The 12,649-nt window shown below is 47.0% G+C and overlaps 1 long non-coding RNA gene across 1 annotated transcript; it reads right to left on the bottom strand.

The window, feature by feature from the left end:
* Positions 1-8,607: 8,607 nt before the first annotated feature.
* On the bottom strand, positions 8,608-10,485 carry LOC123649887. Its single transcript, XR_006739176.1, has 2 exons — positions 9,570-10,485; positions 8,608-9,436 (listed from the first exon to the last, which is right to left on the bottom strand). It is a non-coding gene; the product is annotated as an uncharacterized LOC123649887 (long non-coding RNA).
* Between the last annotated feature and the right edge of the window lie 2,164 nt (positions 10,486-12,649).

Genomic DNA, 12,649 nt, shown 5'->3' with positions numbered 1-12,649 from the left:
ATGGAGAAATTTCTTCTGTCAATGTAGATCTACATTGTTTCTTGTTTTTTTTATTTTTTTCTATTAAAAAGAGTGCTTGAGGGAACACGTCTGCATTTATCCTAAAGGTTCTGAAGCTTAAACCCCACACCCCAGCCACACCCACTCCAGGACCTACCCTCTCCACGGCCAGACCCCCTGTCCATAGCCAGCCTCCCTGTCTCAGACCCTGGCCCACAATCAGACTCCCCTCCATCCACCGCCAGAATGCCCCCAAGTTCCAACCTCCCCCCAATCCTGGCCCATCCCCACAATCTGCCCATCCCACACCGAGACCCTCCTGCCAAGGCCTGCCCCCCACATACCTACTCAAGGTCCCTCACCATGGCCTGAGCCTACTCCCACGCCCAGCCCCACCCAGGCCCAGGCCTCCGCCATGCCTGGGACCTTCTCCAGTGCCCCATGCCCCAATGTCCAAGCCCCCACATTCCAAGTGCCACACAACCCCTAGCATCTTCCCCCACGTCTGAGCAGCACACACTCAGGGGCCTCCCCCACAGCTGTGCCAGCTACACCCAGGTTCCCCACCACCACCCCCTACAGCACCCTCCACACTCCCCTCAACGCCACCCACCACACACCCAGGGGCCCTGCCAAGGCCTTTGGGGCTTGGTGGCCACAATGTAGTTAAGGAGCATTGTCAATTCAAAGAATATCTAAGACTGGGCACTGCACAGGAAACAGTGGAACGCCCTTGTGAAATGCTGCTTGTATATGAAAAACACTTGATAGAAGTTTCTCCAAATTTGACAACGTCCAAAACTTTCACACGACACTGGCAATAATAAACGGTGAGGCGGAATGCACATTTTCTACACTATCAGTAAAAATTTTTACAAGAGTGGGTCAATCCTGCCAGAACACCCGTTTATCTAACATTTTCTGATGGAAATTATTCAAGTACTCTACATAGTTAAGTGAAGCAGTGATCACTGTTATGCAGTTAATATTACTAGTAAAATTAATAATGACAGGCAATTAATTTTAAATTTTAGTGTTTAGAATATTTTTGTTTTTTTAAATTTGCAGTTGTGTTGCTTTCTTTTATCATTTTAATATTACCTTTATCATTCCAAATAAATATAAACTTTCATACAAACCTGTTATATTCATAATTTCATGTTCCTTTCTTAGAGATAACTCCCTCTATTGTGCCAACTTAGCTCCCACTTGTGGATCTTTCCTCCTCCTGCCCCAGCAGGTGTGTGTCTGTTCCTCTGCAAGCCACACCCCAGGCATCACTATTTGGCACCAGATGTATACCACTTCAGCTTTCAGAGGCAATGCCAATCATTTTCCAAGGCAGACGCACCAACTTAGGAATGGAACTGAGACCCATACACTCCACTCTGCCCAAGCCTAGGGGCCTAGAAGGTCCTAGTCACCACTGTCAGTGAAAAGGTAGAAAGTAGCAAACTCTACCCATGCCTCAAGGCAAAACTGGCTTTCCAATTCCTCTCTGGTAGAAGGAATGGCTTCGGACCCTCAGTGCGGAAAATCCCAATGTTGATCATTAGAAGTTAATATATTAATATTTTACTAGTTTATTAAGAACTTAGAGGCATGTAACAGCTCTCAAGAATTTACAACATCAGGCCAGGGGCGGTGGCTCATGCCTGTAATCCTAGCACTCTGGGAGGCCAAGGCGGGAGGATTGCTCGAGGTCAGGAGTTTGAGACCAGCCTGAGCAACAGCATTCTCTACTAAAAATAGAAAGAAATTATCTGGACAACTAAAAATATATATAGAAAAAATTAGCCGGGCATGGTGGCGCATGCCTGTAGTCCCAGCTACTCGGGAGGCTGAGGCAGGAGGCTTGCTTGAACCCAGGAGTTTGAGGTTGCTGTGAGCTAGGGTGACGCCACAGCACTCTAGCCCGGGCAACAGAGTGAGACTCTGCCTCAAAAAATAAATAAATAAATAAATAAATAAATAAATAAATAAATAAATAAAAATGTACAACATCAAACTGCAAGACATTTTAATTTTACATTATAGAAAAAGGTTAAAACTGCTACTTAGGCCGGGCGTGGTGGCTCTCGCCTATAATCCCTAGCACTCTGGGAGGCCTAGGCGGTTGGATTGCTCGAGGTCAGGAGTTCGAGACCAGCCTGACCAAGAGCATTCTCTACTAAAAATAGAAAGAAATGATTTGGACAGCTAAAAATATACATAGAAAAAAAAAATTAGCCGGGCATGGTGGCGCAGGCCTGTAGTCCCAGCTACTCAGGAGGCTGAGGCAGGAGGATTGCTTGAGCCCAGGAGTTTGAGGTTGCTGTGAGCTAGGCTGATGCCACAGCACTCTAGCCTGGGCAACAGAGTGAGACTCTATCTCAAAAAACAAAAACAAAAACAAAAAAAACTGCTACTTAATTTTTTAAACACGATTGGATTTTTTTCCCCATTGTTTACCAAATTTCACACTTCTTCAATGGCTCTTTTTAGTACGGTAAACATTGATTGGAAGTACTTGTTATTCTCTTTTGTAGTCAGACTGGAGTAGAACTGAACACTAGCTCTCTTTGTTTATTGGTAAACCAGAATAACAAATGGCTGCAAAATGTTGCTGGGTTTTTTAATTAGCTACTGTAGTGAGACAACGAAGACTTTGTTGAGCTCTGACTTCATTTGAATCCAGATTTCGGGTGGCCACAAATTCAATGAATCTTTAATTTATTTAACAATCTTCCACAAACTACTGACATTCACCTTCAGGTTCTATGCTAACAAACACAGAACTAAGAACTTTGCAGTGCCTTTAGTCTCTTGAGCCACAGTTTCTAGGAGTCTTTGAAGTTTAACATTCATTGCCAATAAAAACATTCTGTTTTTTATTACTACCAAGTAAGAAAGTGGTTCTCCTTATCAGACACTTAATCTCATTATAACTAACTTATTTTTATAAAGATTTAGATAAAGGAGTTCAATGGAGAGACATTTCTTGGAATGAGAGCCACTGGTTCAAGATAAGAAACCCTTATCATAAATTATGCTCTACTCTAAAATCTGGGTATGTATTTGACTTCATTTGCTCAGTTTAACTAGAGGAAATGGCAAAGAGAAATTTATGACTGTGGCTTCCATATGTTTAAAACATATGTTTCTATCACTGACCAACTCAGACCTCCCAGTCTAAGAAAGCTGTCTCTCTCTACCCTGTCACTCTGCAACTGCAGCCTGCTTTTTGTGTCTTCACTCATCAATCCACACTTGAAATATTATACCATCTATTTCTGTTTCCTACTTGTTACCCCCACCATGATGTCAGCCCTTAGGGGCTCGAGGTTTGTGCTGCCTGCTTTGGAACCCCCAGTGCCTGGAACAGCTTCGGAAGCTTAGCAGGACTCAGAGTATGTGTTGAATCAATCACTAAAAACCAAGTAATTATATTAGAATGAAAATACTTTGAAAGTTGTGTTACATATAAATTATAGGAGGCTTTTTGGGGGGTTAAGCTCCTGCACTAGGCTCCAACAGATCAGACTAAAAACCCAAATGGAGTTACATCTTGTCTTTCATTGGAGGGGAGAAAGAGAGAGAAAGCCAAATTTCCCAAATGGGGCAGTTGAAGTGTCCTGTGCCTTTATTCCTTACAACAAAAAGTAACCTGATGTTAACCAGTTATTTTTTTATTGCTGTTTCCCTGTTCCTAAAGTTACAAGGAAAGTAACTTTATAATGATCAATTCAGAGCCAGGCGCCATGGCTCGCGCCTGTAATCCTAGCACTCTAAGAAGGCCGAGGCGGGTGGATTGTTTGAGCTCAGGAGTTGGAGACCAGCCTGAGCAAGAGGGAGACACTGTCTCTACTAAAAATAGAAAGAAATTAGCCAAACAACTAAGACATATACAAAAAAAAAAAATTAGCTGGGCATGGTGGTGCATACCTGTAGTCCCAGCTATTTGGGAGGCTGAGGCAGAAGGATCACTTGAGCCCAGGAGTTGGAGGTTGCTGTGAGCTAGGCTGACTCCATGGCACTCTAGCCCGGGCAACAGAGTGAGACTCTGTCTCAAAAAATAAATAAACAAATAAATAAATAATGATCAATTCACTTTTTGTTGTGTGAACCAAAATAAAATCTTAAGGCTTCCCCCCTACCGGCTGACTTAATGGACCCCTCTTGGCCAAGGGGTATCCTAAAACTAAATTGCCTGCCAGGAGGAGGGAGGTCAGACATGCCTCATCATGCCCCCTCCCCTCTGGGAGACATCCTTTGTAACCCATTAACAGGCCTAAAGCTATGCAAGACAAACCAGCAGATCCTCAATTTACACAACAAATATATGTCCATTGGCTTGTCTCTGATAAACACACCTCCTTATCTTAAAAACATTCCAAGCCTTTAGTCAAAGCTTCATGTCTTTAGCCAATTACAAGTCAAAGAATCTTTAAATCCACCTATAAGCTGTAAGCGGCCTCCCTCTTGGAAATGGCCCACCTTTTTAGGCCAAACCAATGTATGCCTCCCGAGTATTGATTTATGACTTTACCTGTAACCCCTGTCTCCCTGAAATGTATAAAACCTAACTAGAATCCAGCCACAGCGAGTCCACTTGCTCAAGGCTTCTTGGGCGTGGCTCTGGGCCATGGTCCTCAAATTTGGCTCAGAATAAATCTCTTTTTTTTTTTTTTTTTTGAGACAGAGTGTCACTTTGTTGCCTGGGCTAGAGTGAGTGCCGTGGCGTCAGCCTAGCTCACAGCAACCTCAAACTCCTGGGCTTAAGCAATCCTACTGCCTCAGCCTCCCGAGTAGCTGGGACTACAGGCATGTGCCACCATGCCCAGCTAATTTTTTCTATATATATTTTAGTTGGCCAGATAATTTCTTTCTATTTTTAGTAGAGACGGGGTCTCACTCTTGCTCAGGCTGGTCTCGAACTCCTGACCTCGAGCGATCCACCCGCCTCGGCCTCCCAGAGTGCTAGGATTACAGGCATGAGCCACCGCGCCTGGCCTAGAATAAATCTCTTTAAAATTATTTTACAGTTTGGCTTTTCTGTTGACAGTTGTTGCTGCTTTCTTTAATCCTTTTTGGCCTATAAAACCAACCTCCTCTGCTCAGCTCATTGGAACATTTCTTCTGTGGAATGAAATTTGCCCGATTCTAGAATTGAAAATAAAGCCAGGCCGGGTACAGTGCTCACGCCTGTAATCCTAGCACTCTGGGAGGCCGAGGCGGGAGGATCGCTCAAGGTCAGGAGTTCAAGACCAGCCTGAGCAAGAGCGAGACCTCGTCTCTACTAAAAATAGAAAGAAATTATATGGATAGCTAAAAATATATATAGAAAAAAATTAGCCAGGCATGGTGGCACATGCTTGTAGTCCCAGCTACTCAGGAGGCTGAGGCAGAAGGATTGCTTGAACCCAGGAGTTTGAGGTTGCTGTGAGCTAGGCTGATGCCACAGCACTCTAGCCTGGGCAACAGAGCAATACTCTGTCTCAGGAAAAAAAAAAAGAAAAGAAAAGAAAGCCAATTAAGATATTTAAATTAACCAGACTTTGCATCTTTAATGACTGGAAAAAAAAAAGAAACAAAACTAAACCAGCCTTGGAAACACAGTGACGTCCCATCTCTACAAAAAATTAAAAAAAAAAAAAAAATTAACCAAGCATGGTGGCGCATGCCTGTACTACCTGTAGTCCCAGCTACTCAGGAGGTTGAGGTGGGTCACTTGAGCCCAGGAGTTCTAGGCTGCAGTCAGCTATGATCTTGTTGCTGCACTCTAGCCTGGGCGACAGAGGTAGAACCTATCTCCCCCAAAAAAAGTAAAATAAAAAAAATTTTTAAAAGATATTTAAATTAGGCTGGGCCCAGTGGGTGGCTCGTGTCTGTAATCCTAGCACTCTGGGAGGCCAAGCCAGGAGGATTGCTTGAGGTCAGGAGTTTAAGTTCAGCCTGAGCAAGAGCTCACTCTCAATCTCTACTAAAAATAGAAAAATTAGCTGGGCATGGTTGTGCACTACTGTAGTCCCAGCTACATGGGAGACTGAGGCAGGAGGATTGCTTGAGCCCAGGAGTTTGAGGTTGCTGTGAGCTAGGCTGACACCATGGCACTCTAGCCCCGTCAACAGAGTGAGACTCTGTCTCAAAAAAAAAAAAAAAAAGAATGATAATGTAAAAATAGCTATAAATGGGTGAATATACATTCCAGTTTGTTCACAGCAATCACAGCTTACCCTTGTTCTCCTGGTATATGCTGGAGTGCAGTGGCACAACCATAGTGCACTGTAAACTCAAACTCAACTCCCACCTCAGCCTCCTGAGTATCTGGGACTACAGGCGTGCACCACCATGCCTGGCTGATTTTTTTATTTTTGTAGAGACAGGGTCTCCCTATGCTGTCCAGGCTGGTCGTGAACTCCTGACCTCAAGTGATCCTCCCACCTCAGGCTCCCAATGTGCTAGGATTATAGGTATGAGCCACCTTGACAAATTGTACACTTAAAAAAGATGAATTGTGAAAAAGACATCTGCACCTGAATGTTTATAGCAGCACAATTCACAATTGCAAAAATGTGGAAACAACCCAAGTGCCCATCAATACACGAGTGGATTAATAAAATGTGGTATATGTATACCATGGAGTTCTATTCAGCCAAAAAAAACCATGGTGATCTAGCACCTCTTATATTATCCTGGATAGAGCTGGAACCCATTCTACTAAGTGAAGTATCCCAAGAATGGAAAAACAAGCACCACATGTACTCACCATCAAACTGGTATTAACTGATCAACACTTATGTGGACATATAGTAATAACACTCATGGGTGTCAGGCAGATGGGAGGCGGGAGGAGAGGCTGGGTATATTCACACCTAATGGGTGCGGTGTGCACCGTCTGGGGGAATGGACATGGTTGAAGCTCTGACTTGGGTGGGGCAAAGGCAATATACATAACCTAAACATATGTGCCCCTATAATATGCTGAAATAAGAAAGAAGAAAATGGGTGAATTGTATGGTAAGTGAAGCATATCTCAATAAAGCTATTTTTAAATCACAGTAAAAATAAATCACATGTAGTTCTACATGGAGAGTGGTGGTTAAAAGCCAGCTCTGGGGCCAGGCAGCCACGTCCAGCTGTGTGGCTCAGCCACATCACTTAATCTTTGCACCTCATTTCCTCATCCTAAAATTGGGGTAATGAGTCTTCCCTCACAAGGTAGTTGTGGAAATTGCATGAATTAATACAAATTGAGTATCCCTTACCCGAAATTCTTGGGACCAGAAGTGTTTTGGATTTCTGATTTTGGAATATTTGCATGTACATAATATCTTGGGGATGGGACCCAAGTCTAAACATGAAATTCATTTTATGTTTCATATACACCTTATACACATAGCCTAAAGGTAATTTTATATATTTAAAATCATTTTGCACATGAAACAAAGTTTTAACTCCAACCCATCACATGAGGTCAGGTGTGGAATTTTCTACTTGTGGCATCATGTTGACGCTCAAAGTTTTGGATTTTGGAGCATTTTGGATTTCAAATTTTTGGAACCTGTATGTGGAAAGTGCTAGAAAACAGCCCGCTAGGGAACAAGTACTCAGTAAATGCAGGTGTTGTGTGCTGTGCTAAGGAGACGCAGAAGAGGGGGAGTGTTTCAACAGACTGTGACAGGTGGTCAACAAGAGACTTTCAAGAATAGGGGTGGGGGGGAGAAGAAAAAAAAAGAAAAATATGTGACTTAGGCTAAGCTCTGCAGCTGAAAGAGGAAAGAAATAGACTGAGGCAAAAAAAAGAGTATGGAATAAACTAATATTAAATAAGAGTTTTCTTATGTAAATCTTTAAATGGATTATGGTTGGAATGAAAATAGTATGGTGTTAAGATCCACTGGATATATTGTCATGTAGCATTTTACTTTAAAATATCAATAACAAAACATACCAGAAATTATATCCTTTGCAACTACTTAAGCTTACGATAAAAACTTTGAATAGCAATATAAAACTGTGGAGTGGGTATGTAGTTTTTCAGAAATGAGAGCAAGCATTCAAAGACCACTTGCCTACATGGATATGAGATAGGGGGAGTGTCCCAGAGGGAACAGCCCATCCAAAGACTTTTGGACAGTCTTGAAGAACCTAAAGGATTCTAGGGTTCAGGTGAGAGAGTGCTGAGAGCACCAGAGAAGGTGGTTCAAGCAGGGCCTTGAATGCCAAAGCTTGTACTGCACTTTGTGTGAGTGTCAGAGGAGAGAAAGGGATGAGTCACAGAGATGTCATAGGAGGCAGAACGAACAGGAATCCTTTATTGGATACAGGGAATTAGGGGCATGTAAAGTCTAAGGTGATGCTCAGACCTTTACCACTTGGATGGACAAGAGAGAGTAGGTGGAGTAAAGAGGAAACCAAGCATTTATTCTAGGCAATGTTGAGTTTCAGCAGCCTATGAAACATCCATGTGGAGACAGGAGGCAGGCAGCGGGCACGGTGGTCTAGAGGTGAGGAGAGAGGTGAATTTCAAGGAGGGAGCCCTCAACTCTCAGATGTGCTAAGAGGATTTTTTTAAGTCCTAATTATCCATCCATAAGTGTACCCATCGACCCATACATTACTCGGTAATTTATCAGCCATTTTATTCAATGGTTTATTCACATAGCCAAGGTCTCTGAGAGCAGGAAGCCATGAGTGACCTGAATCACAGCCCTGGGAGAAAAAGGTGAGTGGTCAAGATAGATGCCCAACACCTGTAAGGTGGGGTTTGGGAGAGGTGGGCCCCTGCCATGCCAGGAGGGGAGGCACGTGAAAAGGAAAGGTGGCTTCCTAGGTGAGGCAGCTATTGAATTGGGCAGAGTGGGAATGGCTCACAGCGGTCCACGGAGAGAGGACAAGGACTGGGATGGAGAGAAAGGACCGACTCTGACTGCGGGGGAAAGGGAGGTGTGTTGCTTAACTCCGTTTTTGGTCCACTGTCAGTGTGTTCAGAGTTGTGACATCAGAGCTCAGAAGTCTACTGTCCATGCCCCTGAAGGGGTCATAGCCTGAGGGGGCAACACACATATCAACAGGTATACCCATTTGACGGTGCTTAGTGGTTGCCTGTGACCAGGGGGGCAAGGGACCACCTGAGACGGGAGATTCTGAAATGGACGGGCGGGCAGCGCAGAAAGGTTTGTTTCAGCAGCGGTTGGCTGTAGGTGCCTGCAGGAAAGGAAAGAGGGGTGCCCAAGAGCTGAGAAGGCTGGTCGTTGAGGCTTGAGTAGTAGCTGGACCACAGTGCTCAGAGGGGACCTGTGGGGTAGGAGGAAAGCATTCGAGCTCTCCCAAATGAGGACAGGTCGATGACAAGCGACACCGTCTGGCATCCCGGTTCTGTGAACCTTTTCGGGTTCTCTTCTCTTGCACGGGTCTCATTCTCACCCTTCTGAACAGCCCCTAAGAGGGCATCCTGCAATGTAAATCTAACAGTGTCTCCCCACAGCCAGGAACTCTCCCTGGGCCCGAGGCCCGCAGCCCGTTCGCCGGCCTCACTCCTCGCGGCCCGCCCAGGGGCGCCCTCCGCCCTGCCGCTCGGAGCTCACCTCGGCGTGGTCCCCTCACGCCGGCTACCCCTCACAGCCGCTAATGTCCCGGCTACTGAACACCGCCAGCAGCGCGGCAGCACGGAGGGCTCTCGAACGGATGGAATGGAAGGACGAACGGACAGACAGGCCCTCACGGCCGCAACCAGACACCCGCGGGCCACAGGAGGACCCGGAGGAACCGGAGCGTCCACGCCAGCGTGGTCCGGCGACGGCGAGAAAGACACTTCCGGCGATCCGGTGCAGCCAATCCGCGGGAAGAGGGGCAGGACCGCTTCCGCGGAGGAATGCCCCGCCCACACTGCCTGGGCCCTCGCCTCACAGGCGGCTTCATCCGCGGGCCCGCCTCAGCGGCGTTTCTTGGTGCTGATTGGCTGGAAGCCACCACGGTCTTGTTTCGATTGGCTGTCTCGTGGCCCGGGGCCTCCTAGGGGCAGATGAGATCGTTTCTGCAGGCCCAACTCGGCCCAAGGAAGTCGGGCCTTCACTCTGGAGTGCGGAGGGGTGTGACTGCCGCGGATACCCTCGCGTCGTTTCCGTACCTCCTAGCCCAGAGGGCTCAGAGCCTCTTCCCGGCTCTGCCCAACACGCAGGGCTCAGCCTCAGGCCGAGCTCCGGGACAGCCGCCCTTCCCCCGGCCGAGACCGCAGCCCGGTCCGACGCTGCTCACCTCCTGCTCCCACACAGGCGGGCAAGCGGGCAGAGTCGGGGCTGCCCCTCCCCGGGGCCCGCAGGAGAAGTGAGCCCCAGATCTGTGCGCCCCGCGGCAGGGGGACCTGAGCGATCTGCCGAGAGACGGGAAGAAGAGCAGGGCACTCCTGAGGGCGGGGGCCCGGGTAGGAGGGCAGTAGTCCCCTCTGTCCTTCTGGTTCTCTCGGGAGCGAGGTCTTTTCCCTCCTCTACCCGATCCCTCAAAACAGACCGTCTCAGCCTTCTGATGACCACGCAGCGAGGCACCCACGCCCCGCCCTCAATACCCGCTTACGGAATGAATGCCTCGCAGGCCAGGATGTGGAGAAAGTTCATTAACCTCAAGATTCAGAAGCACTGTTAACAGCGCTTTGGAGTCAAATCCAAACTATTAGCTGCTCTCTGAACTTGAGCAACAGACTCTTTCTGCCTGTTTATCCGTAAAGTGGAAACCGTGAGGGAGTCTACCTCAGCGTCTGTGATGATATGTCCGATTATGCTGCATGTACTTAGCAGACAGGGTGTGTGTGTGGTGAATGCTCAGTTCACAGGTGTTGTAGTTGGGAATGGTCCTGAAACACATGCGGTAAGATCTGTAGCCTGGGAGAAAGGGGATCACCTTTAGAAAGTCCCCTTAGAGGGAAACTGTTCCAGGGAAGAGAAGGGTCTTGCTCAAGGTCACACTGTGCTGGGGTGGGGGTGGGGGGCCTCAGGGCAAGTTTCCAGGCTCCTCAGCTGAGTTCTTCTACCCCATCAGGCTACAGAGGAGAATAAGCAGCAAGAAAACAGATGTTTGTAGGAAGTCTCAAGTGCCACCTTTGCTTTGGAAGGTGTCCAGGATGAACCTCAGATCCACTTCTCCAGAAGGCCCTAGCATTTTTGCCCCTGCCCCACACTTTCTGCCCTCTTCAAGGGCCCACCTCTCATAACCCTGTTTACACTGTCCAAGATTGGGGACAGGTTGAGGCTGGGGCAGAAGCAGGGATTAGGAGCCCAGCTCCCTGTGTGTAACTTCTGCAAGCACAGTGGTACATTGCCACCTTATCCATGGTGTGTGCCATGTCTGAGCACTATGTCTGTTCCTCCCAGAGGGCTCTAATGGCTGGCCACACACTCAGTGGCCAACAGCAACGCCTTCCACGCTGGAAGTGATGCAAAGTCAGTTCCTAGGTTAATGAACTTATCTGCTTAGATTTGTAACCCAGTACTTACAAATGGCCATGAAACTGAGTGAAGAAGTTTTAAAATCTTTGTATATTAAGAAGTATTTACTAAACTGTCCTTTCATCCATTAGGAGTGTTTGGGATGAACAGTCGCCCTTTCACTCTCTCACAGTGTGATTCTTGAGGGTTGGACTGGCAGTGAAGGCTGTTTTCAGGAAGTCACTTGCCCTGCTTCCTGGACATGCACTTCTTTTTGTTTGTTTGTTTCATCATAAACTGTCTCTGAGACATGCCCTCCTTATCAGAACCCCTGGAGCCATCTATTGGGGTGTGATTTCTTATCTACAATATGGGAAAGATGGGTGAGAGGCATTGGCACGAATCAAACCTCAGCTGGGTGGGTGCAGGTCAAAGCCTGGAGGCATCAAAAGGTATCAAAGAGAGAGAGGGAAAACTACAAGATCCAGCTTCAACTCTTTCTTCCCCCTCAGAACTCAGCATTACAAAGGACAGGAAGGAACTTGTGTCCAGGGAGCAGAGGGAGGGAGTGGAGTCTGTGGCCCAGAGTGGAGCCTGACAATCAGCATTCACACCTGGGACTTCCCTCTCTGCTCTCTCAGACACTGCCACCTGGCCTCCTCACATTCCCAGAATGGGCTTTTCCCTGTTGCTCTTTGAAGAACATAGATGCATCCTCAAAGGCATTAATTTCCCTAAGGAAAGGTAATACAAACAGGAATTATTTAAGACTGACGAGAGGTGCAATCAAAGGGTATCTTGCCTGGCACACAGTGGAAGCATAACATGAGCCTTCTGTTTTCGATGGACTCAACGTCACAGGCATCAGTAGAAGGCTGAGCTCATCTATTTTGGGGACTCTGTGCTTGCTCACACACACACATGCGCACACACACACTCATACACACAGAGGCTGGGAAAGATTTAAGAGACCTGGGAGACCGAGACAGTGGAAAGGAGCCGGAGACACACTGCTGCAGGTGACACTTCCCTCAGAGGCCGCCTTGGCAAGGCACCCAGCTCAGGGCATCGAGTCCTCAAAACAATGCTCTCAGCCAGACACAGTGGCTCACCCCTGTAATTCTAACACCCTGATAGGCAGAGGCGGGAGGATTGCTTGAGGTCAGGAGTTCAAGACCAGCCTGAGCAAGAACAAGAAGACCCCCATCTCTACTAAAAAAAAAAAAAAAATAGGAAAAAAAATAAGC

Source organism: Lemur catta, chromosome 14 (assembly GCF_020740605.2).
Source record: "Lemur catta isolate mLemCat1 chromosome 14, mLemCat1.pri, whole genome shotgun sequence".
Taxonomy (NCBI): Eukaryota; Metazoa; Chordata; class Mammalia; order Primates; family Lemuridae; genus Lemur; species Lemur catta.
Note: the sequence above shows the minus strand (reverse complement) of the source record. Positions and strands in the feature narration are given on the sequence as shown.